Source organism: Vulpes vulpes, chromosome 6 (assembly GCF_048418805.1).
Source record: "Vulpes vulpes isolate BD-2025 chromosome 6, VulVul3, whole genome shotgun sequence".
Taxonomy (NCBI): domain Eukaryota; kingdom Metazoa; phylum Chordata; class Mammalia; order Carnivora; family Canidae; genus Vulpes; species Vulpes vulpes.
The window spans coordinates 9,254,337-9,262,410 of record NC_132785.1 but is presented as its reverse complement, the minus strand read 5'-3'; the positions used below and the strand labels follow the sequence as shown (position 1 = coordinate 9,262,410).

Here is an 8,074-nt window from a genome sequence, read left to right as displayed (position 1 = left end):
GGACTTGATCACCCCTCACCAGCAGGAAGAGGAGGCTTGACGGCCGGTAGGCTGAGAGAGCAACTGTCTGTATCTGGGAAGTAACAAGACCCAACAGAGAAACCCATGAAGCTTCAGGGGCCCCTTTCTGAGGACAGGACGTCACCAACACTCCCCCTCACCAGAGGTGATCCAGGCATCCCCTCCTGGTTCCACAAATGGCGGTGGTTCCTGCGGTGTCCCCTTCAGGGCATGACTCGCACAGACCCTGGCCCGACATGGTTCTCCTGGTATCTCCCACCACCACCTCGGGAGACTCTACTCAAGTCTAGTATCTGCTCCCTGCGGGAGAGGAGAACCTGGGCCACAGAGAGACAGGGACTGTGGACACAGAATGAACTTTAGCCACTTCAAAGTGGAAAGAAATGGGGGCCTTGTGTGTTCTCCAGCTAAGACAGATGTTGTGAGAGGTCTACCAGATGGCTTAAATGAGGCTCAGCTTTCCCTTAGAAGCTCACTGCTTTTGAGTCCCCTCAAAGACACCAGAGCCCCCGAAACAGATCAGGGTGCTTGGGCATCTCTCAGGGAGTTTGCACGTCAGAGTTGGGCCCTAATACCCAAAGGCCACTGATCTGTTTCTCATCCATTTTGGACACTTGGCCAAGCTTGTCGTGGGGAGAATTCAGAAGAACTGCAGGGTCAGCTTGCGGGGGGAGGGGGTTCCAGCCATTTTTCTCCTTTATGCCCCATGCTGGGCTTCTGGTCGGGCCAAGGAGCACCACACATGAATCCCAACCGAATTTTCCATGTTGCAGCCCTGAACACGTCTTCTGCCTCTGTAACGCGTCTGGAGCAAAGGTCACCTTGACTGTAAACCGACGGGTTGGGAACAGTCTCAAAGATTTACAGCTTGCAATGCCATGGCTTGTGGCTGGGAAAAGGACACGGAAGAGAAATTTTTGGAGCCATCAACAATGAGGCCAGAGCATTTCCATTTACCCTTAGCCCCACGAAAGGATGTGGAGGGAGACGGGTGAAGTTAGCCTTGGGCAACATCTCCCACAGCCCAGGGTGGGCGGTATTTCCTAGCCTCATGGGTGATTCTACTTCCCCACCCCCACCCTGTGTCTAGCCTCCTTTAGAGCAGTTCCATTGAGGGGGTGGGGTGGGGAAGATGCACCAGCTTCGGTGTAGACCAGTTCCCACCAGGAGAAGGAGATCAGTGACCCAGGAGATGACAAACAAATTTTGTTTGGAGAACAAGCGACGTCTTAGAGGGCAAAGCTACAGCCTCCTTAGGTTTGTCCAGATTCCAGCGCTCATACCCCTGCCTTGGTGACTCTCCAGAGGACTAGGCACTTCCACAAAAATGCCTTATTTCCTGGCTGATAGGGGAAGGACAGAAGGGAGGAAATAGGAGCCTTTACCCACCAGAAGGCAAGCACGGCGGGTGGTGCCATCAACACGTTCAGAGAAACTTCTCCAGTAACAAACTATGGAAATGATCCCTGAAAGTATAGTCTTGGGCGGTGCCATCCAGGGCTGATGTGGTGCACGGTTCTGCTACCCTGGAAGGCCTTCTCGCCTTCTCCGGGTCTCACGCTTCCCAGCTGGGTCACACCATCTCGGCCCTTTCCCACTCCAGAGGGAGTTGTGGCGCATCAGGGGATAAGACATGTGGCAGCAGAGCTCTTTGGAAAAGAGCATGACCTGGCCATCTTGTGCTCATGGGAGCAGGACAAGCGCAGCGTGTCTCGCCGTCCATGCTGACCCCCTCCAAGCCCTCAGAGGCCACACATGTAATCAGTGGGGGGCGGCTTCTGGGAAGGCGTCAGGCTTTCAGACACAGTCATATGTGAGGGAAAAAGTCCCACAATGTGGACACTCAGTGGACCGAGGAGGTGGCTCTCGTGTGCGGTTTTGGCATCTGTCAGTGTCATGGTTGGGAATCCATCCTGGTCCTTTCGGTTGCTTTGGGATCTGGGCCAAGTGTGCTAGGGGAGACCCCCTGGGGGTTTCCTAGATCTACAGGGTCTGATTCATCCGGCTCCAGCCCACGGTGATGACAGACATAGTCCAATTTTGGGCAGGGACCAGCCAACTCAAGTGTTAATAAGAGACAAACCTACTAGATGCTTCTGGAAGTATTTCAGCTTTGTGCGCTTCCCTTATCTCCTTTCCCACACTCAGCAGCAAAACAGCTAGGAAACCACAGGCTCCAAAGAGTCTCTGGAGAAGGGGTGGTGGTTAGAGCTTGTTTTCTAGAAAGCCAAGATAAAGTGGAGGAGCCGGCACACATATCCACGTTGGGACATGGTGCCTCCGTGATGGTTAGAAAGGTGGGCGGTGTCTTGAGATCTGAAAAGGAGAGATGGAGGCATCAGGTGTCGGGGCTAAGGGACATCCTCAGGAGTGTGACCCCTGGGAGGCTCTGGCCACGCTGTCCATTGGCTAAGGACACCGGATACTTGATAGGCCCTTGAGAGGCAGAATTTGGGAGGATGGCCTAAAGGAATTCCCTCTTTAGCCAAGGAAGGCAAGATCCTCTTTCAGTCAGGGTTCAGAGCTGCAAGCCCTGGGTGAGGAAGCAGGGAGAGGATTGATTAACAAAGTATTGAGCAGCTCACAGCATCTCCAGGAGCTCCGGGTGTGTGGTTTGGAAGCTGCACCCCGGGGATAGCACCCCATGGCAGGAGCCATGGGACCCATATGACGAAGGAACACTTGCTCGGCTGAGGGGCCCACAGCCAACACCACAACACTGGGCACCCCAACACAGAGGCCCTGCTGTCTCTAGGACCTGGAGGCCCTGCCCCCAGGACCACCCCAGCCCGTCGCCAGAACTGCTGAGCTCTCCCAGCTTCTTCCCGTAGGTGACAAAGCCCCGGCCACGTCCACTCCCTCTGCCTGTGAGATGTGGGCTCTGGCTCACAAGGTGGGGCAGGGGGTGGGGTGGGCCCAAGCACAGAAGGTGCCCATCCTTGGTGACCAAACAGATGACAGTTGTCCCCTCTAAGGCAGGAAGTGAAAGGAACCGACCGCAGGGGTTTCTGGTGCTGCTCTACTTCCTCGCCCTGTGTGGACTCTGGGAACCACTACGGTCTGGCCTCTTTCCCCGTGAACCCGCTGACCTGTTCTTGTTAAGGCCTCCCGTGACCTCCATCTTGCTAAATTCCGTGGTCGTATCTCCGTCGACATCTTGGGCAACCTCTTAGCAACATCTGCCAGTTAGTCACTCCTTCTTGAAACACTGTCTTCTTTTGGTTTCCATGACACCTCACCCCACTGGTTCCCCTCCACCCACCTCTGCTCTGTCATCTTGGCCGGCCCTGCTTTCTCTGATTTCTGGACACCGGCGTTCCCCAGACGTGGTTCTGGCCCCTTCTCTTCACCTTTGATGTCTCCTCCATTAGCTTCACCTGTTCTTAAGACTTTTTTTTTTTTTTTTAAGATTTTGTTTATTTGAGAGAGAGAGAGAGAGAGAGAGAGCGAGCACAGCAGGGGAAGGGGCAGCGGGAGAAGCTGGCTCCCCACTGACCAGGGAGCCCAACTCGGGGCTCGATCCCAGGACCCTGAGATCATGACCTGAGCCAAAGGCAGACGCTTAACCGACTGAGCCACCCAGGGGCTCCTCTTGGGACTTTCAACGCCATCTATGTCCCGATGGCCCCTGCATTTCGGCCTCTAGTCCAGTTCTCTCCTTGGAAGGCCAGGCCTTGGACTCCGTTGCAATAAAAAGTCCCTTAAGTTGAAGATATTTCAGACTTTTAGAAAAATTGCAAAAATAAAAATAGCACCTAAGACACCTGTACCCACATTCACCTCATGTGGACATTGACACCATTTGTATGTATGTACTTGTGTGTGACACACACACACATCATGGCCTTTTACTCCAAACCACTTTGGTATTTTTAGGGGTGAAGCGTATTCTCTCGCATAACGCAGCACAGTTATCAACCTCAGGGAATTTCGCGTGGCTCTGGCACTTTGCTCACCTCCACCAATCCCATTTCAGTCTTGTCGGCTAACCCAGAAATATCTTCTGTGGCGTTTTTTTCACCTTCTGCGCAGGATTTGGTCTAGGACCAGACTTAGCATTCGATTGTCATGTCCCGTGGGCCTCATTTTATCTGGAATCTTTCCATGGTCTCTTCAAGACCGTGGCTGGGTATTGAGCGACTCACAGCATCTCCAGGAGCTCCGGGTGTGTGGTTTGGACACACACCCAAAAAAATGGGTGTGCTGGGAGGACGACCCCTTGATTTTTTGAAGAGAAGAGTCCCCTCCTATTTTGTTAAATAGAAAATTCCTCATTTTGGGAGTGCCTGCTGTTTTCTCCTGATCGGGGCCAGGTTACTTACACTCTGTTGACACGCTGCCTGGGTTAGTGCGTGGTTTTCTCGGAGTGTCCCATCTGGAAGCACACAGTGTCTCTCACTGCGGATGTTAATTAATTTTGATCACCTTGTCAAGGTGCTGTCTGAGTTCCCCACTATGCAATTACTGCTTTTTTTTTTCCTTTTCCTCATAACTAACACATGGTTTGTGGGGAGACACCTTAAAACCACGCAAACCTCCTGTCACTCGTCAGAATTTACCTCTAGATTTAGCATCCATTGATGCTTCTTGTCTGATCTATCCGTTCCTGGGATGGTTGGAAAATGATGCTTTTCTAACTCCAGCACTGCCGACATGTTGACCTGTCAACTCTTGACATGCCGCTCTAAGTAAGAGCTTTCTCCCCCATCCATCCCTCCCTTCCTTCTCTCTTTCCTTTTTTTTTTTTTTCACATTTTTAGAAGTTCATCTATTTGAGTAATCTCTACACCCATGGTAGGGCTTAAACTCACCACCTGAAGGGGCACCTGGGTGGCTCAGTGGTTGAGCGTCTGCCTTCGGCTCAGGGTGTGATCCCGGGGTCCCAGGATCGAGTCCCACATCGGGCTCCCGGCAGGGAGCCCGCTTCTCCCTCTGCCTGTGTCTCAGCCACTCTCTCTGTGTCTCTCATGAATACATAAACAAAATCTTGAAGGAAAAAAAAAAAAACCCAACCAAACGTTTTTGTTTGGACCATGGCCCCAAGGTCAAGAGTCATATGCTCTTCCAACTGAACCAATCAGGCGTCCCTGCTTCCCTCTCTCCTTCCTCATCAATTTATTATTGGTATGGACTCATGAATTTTGAATGGTGTGTAATTCATTAATGCACTTAATTATTTAGGTGCTCAGATCACGTTTTTGACATCTTCACTTGGCTGTGTCACAGAAAGTTCAAATTCTACACATTCAAATTGGGGAACTCTTCATTTCCCACCACAAATGAATGAACCTCCATCTCATCTTAGTCTTCTCTTCCTAGGAAATGTCACCATCATCTCCCCAGTTGCTCAAGCCAGAAACCTAGACGTCATCCTCAATTCTTCTGTTTCTCAGCCTCTATACCTAATTCATAGGTGTAGGCGGGTTCTGTTGGTCTATCCCCAAAGTATATCTTGAGGCCTCCTCCTGTCTGCATTTCTACCCCATGGCTCACATCCCTGCCACCCTCACCTGTCACCTGAAATGTGGCAATATTGCTCCTTGCTCTACCACTGTCTCTGATGCACATTCCAATCCCTTGACACACACGAGCCAGTGTGACTGTTGAGGAAAAGTTTATAATCAGATCATGTGTTTCTCCTGCTTCAAACCCTCCAATGGCTTCTCGTTGCATCTAGAAGAAATGACAGCCTTGGGCACCGCCTCCAGAAGTCTGTGGCCTCTGACTGCGTCTCCACTACTCCCCCTGCCCTGCTTCTCCCCACTATGAGGTGCTGCCCTGCTGGTGCTATAAGGGGACACCCTCACACCCTGGGTACCTGATTGACTTGCCCCTGCCGGCCTCCCCACGGAACCTTCCCCAGAGTGCTTGCTTGACAGGAACCCCGATTCTGGGGATCATGTTCTACCGGGTCTTCTTGCTATTGAGCCATTGCTGCTGTTCAAGGGGTCGTCCTCCCAGCACTTGGATTCAAAAGCAGTTTGTGGAGATGACTCATGTGGGCTGTGGGTTCGAGAAAGCCATGGTTCATGGTTTGGTTTTGTTGGTAGGGCAGAGAAGGAGATTATGAAAATGAGGAAAACGTTCTCCCCGGAGTCAAGGCAGAATGGTGGACAGAGGCCCCCCCTTGATCCTCTTCTTAACCCCGAGGAGGGGCTCCACCAGCAGCCACTCCTCCACAGCAGCCACTATGCTGGCACCCCCATGCCTCCTCCACTCCCTACTGACTTCCGGGTTTGATAGCTATTAACATCAGTTGATATGTTGGGCTTTGGTTTTTGGTTCTATCCCTGGATTATTGCTCTTTGGAGATTCTGGGTCACCCTCTTTTTAAAAAATATTTTATTTAAATTCAACTTGCCAACATATATTATAACACCCCGGTACTCATCCCATCAAGTGCCCTCCTTAATGTCCATCACCCAGTTACCCCAACCTCCCACCCACCCTCTCTTAATCTCACTTGTCTAACAGACAAAACCAAATGGACACCTTCTCCTGGGGGTTCAAATGGGACTTGGGTTCACCTCTCACTCCACCCTGTGCTCCCAGGTCCTGCTTGTCTTCTGGGCTCCAGCCCCCAAGAACGTCGGGCTCCCCCTCAACAATGTGAGTCCCTGCCTCAAGCTCTGCCGCCCATCTTTGTAAGTGGGGGCCTGGGGTGCTGGCTATGAACACGTGGCAGTCCCATCTTGTCACTTCTTGAAGCACCTGGTTGGGACCAGTCTTTCTGGCAAAGCAGAGCCTGACTCTCTGGATCCTTGGGACCCTGCCTTGGCAAGATGGGCTCCTCATATGATTTGGGCCGTGGGAGGGCAGAAATCTAGTCAGCAGTGTTGGTCTCTCCCTAAACCTGGTTTAAACTCCTAGGAGGACTGGCCTTTGCCCTATACAACGGGCCAGGGCTGGGCCAGCAGCCTGACCCCCAGAGGGGCTCCTGGGGGTCCACCATGGGCTTCTGCATCTGGTGCATTTCTGCTTTGTGGCGGTTTGAGTATCGCCCACAGCTGACAGCCTCCCTGAGGCTTCTGGAAGCTGAGGGCTGGCTTTGGGGATCTTTCTGGGGGAGGAGTCTTTGGGGGCATTTCTGAGACTGTCACCTGAGCTCTGACACTTACCAACTGTGTGGCCTTGGCCAAGTTCCTCGGCCTTTTCTGTACGGTTGGGATGATATGAGTCCTCTGGCACTGGAATCGGGAGGATAAGTGAGCGCAGCACACCATGAGTTCTTAATAATTAGTGGTAATTACTGTTGTTGCTGCTACCACTTACTCATCCTGCTTATAATTATTTGTTTACTGCCTTCCCCAGTAGCTCATCGCTCTGTATCTGTCCCATCCTCCTCTCTGGCCTCAGAGCCTGAATATCACTACGCATTGATAATGAATGAATGAATGAATGAATGAATGAATGAATTTGTTGTGACGACAGTTAACCAAGATGCTGTGAAAACTCTAGGCACAGAGAGATTCTTCATCTGGGGCAGGGTAATGGCCAGGCCATTAAGAGCTGGGCTGCGGCAGGCCGGGCGGGCGGAGGCCCAGGGCTGAGCGTCAGGCGCAGAGGGAAAGCCCAGGTGCTGCCATAGGAAGGTCTCCAGGTGCTTCTCAAACCAGGTGGCACCACCTCAGCAGGCAGCTTCTCACTTCTGACTTCTGGGTGAAGTCTCGGCCACCGCCGTCTGTGAGGCCTCCTGTCTCCTCAGAGGAGGAGGAGAACGCTCTGGGGCCAGGGTCTGAGCAGTGGGTGATGGCTGGGCCAGTCCTCAGAGAAAATGCCATCTCTTTCCCGTCGGCGTGAACTCTCACATTTACAGTGTTGCCAAGCTGGAAAAAAACAATAACATAAACTCCCCTCCCCTGTGACCCTTGAAGAGAGAGGAGAAAAAAGCCCGGCCCCGACCAGGAAACAAAGTCCCCTCTGTTGGAAGACACGGGCTTCTGTTCAAGTCCCCAGGGTCCCTGTGGTGGCACTCGACTGAGCTGGGCCCAGCAAGTGGGGTTTACTGTGTGGTCTGGGGCAGCCCCCCAAGGCCTGGCCTTGTTCCCCACCG

General features: G+C 52.4%; 1 pseudogene; it reads right to left on the bottom strand.

Moving 5' to 3' along the window:
* Window positions 1-1,405: 1,405 nt before the first annotated feature.
* LOC112928112 (small nucleolar RNA U3) lies at window positions 1,406-1,503 on the bottom strand (annotated as a pseudogene).
* Window positions 1,504-8,074: the final 6,571 nt, after the last annotated feature.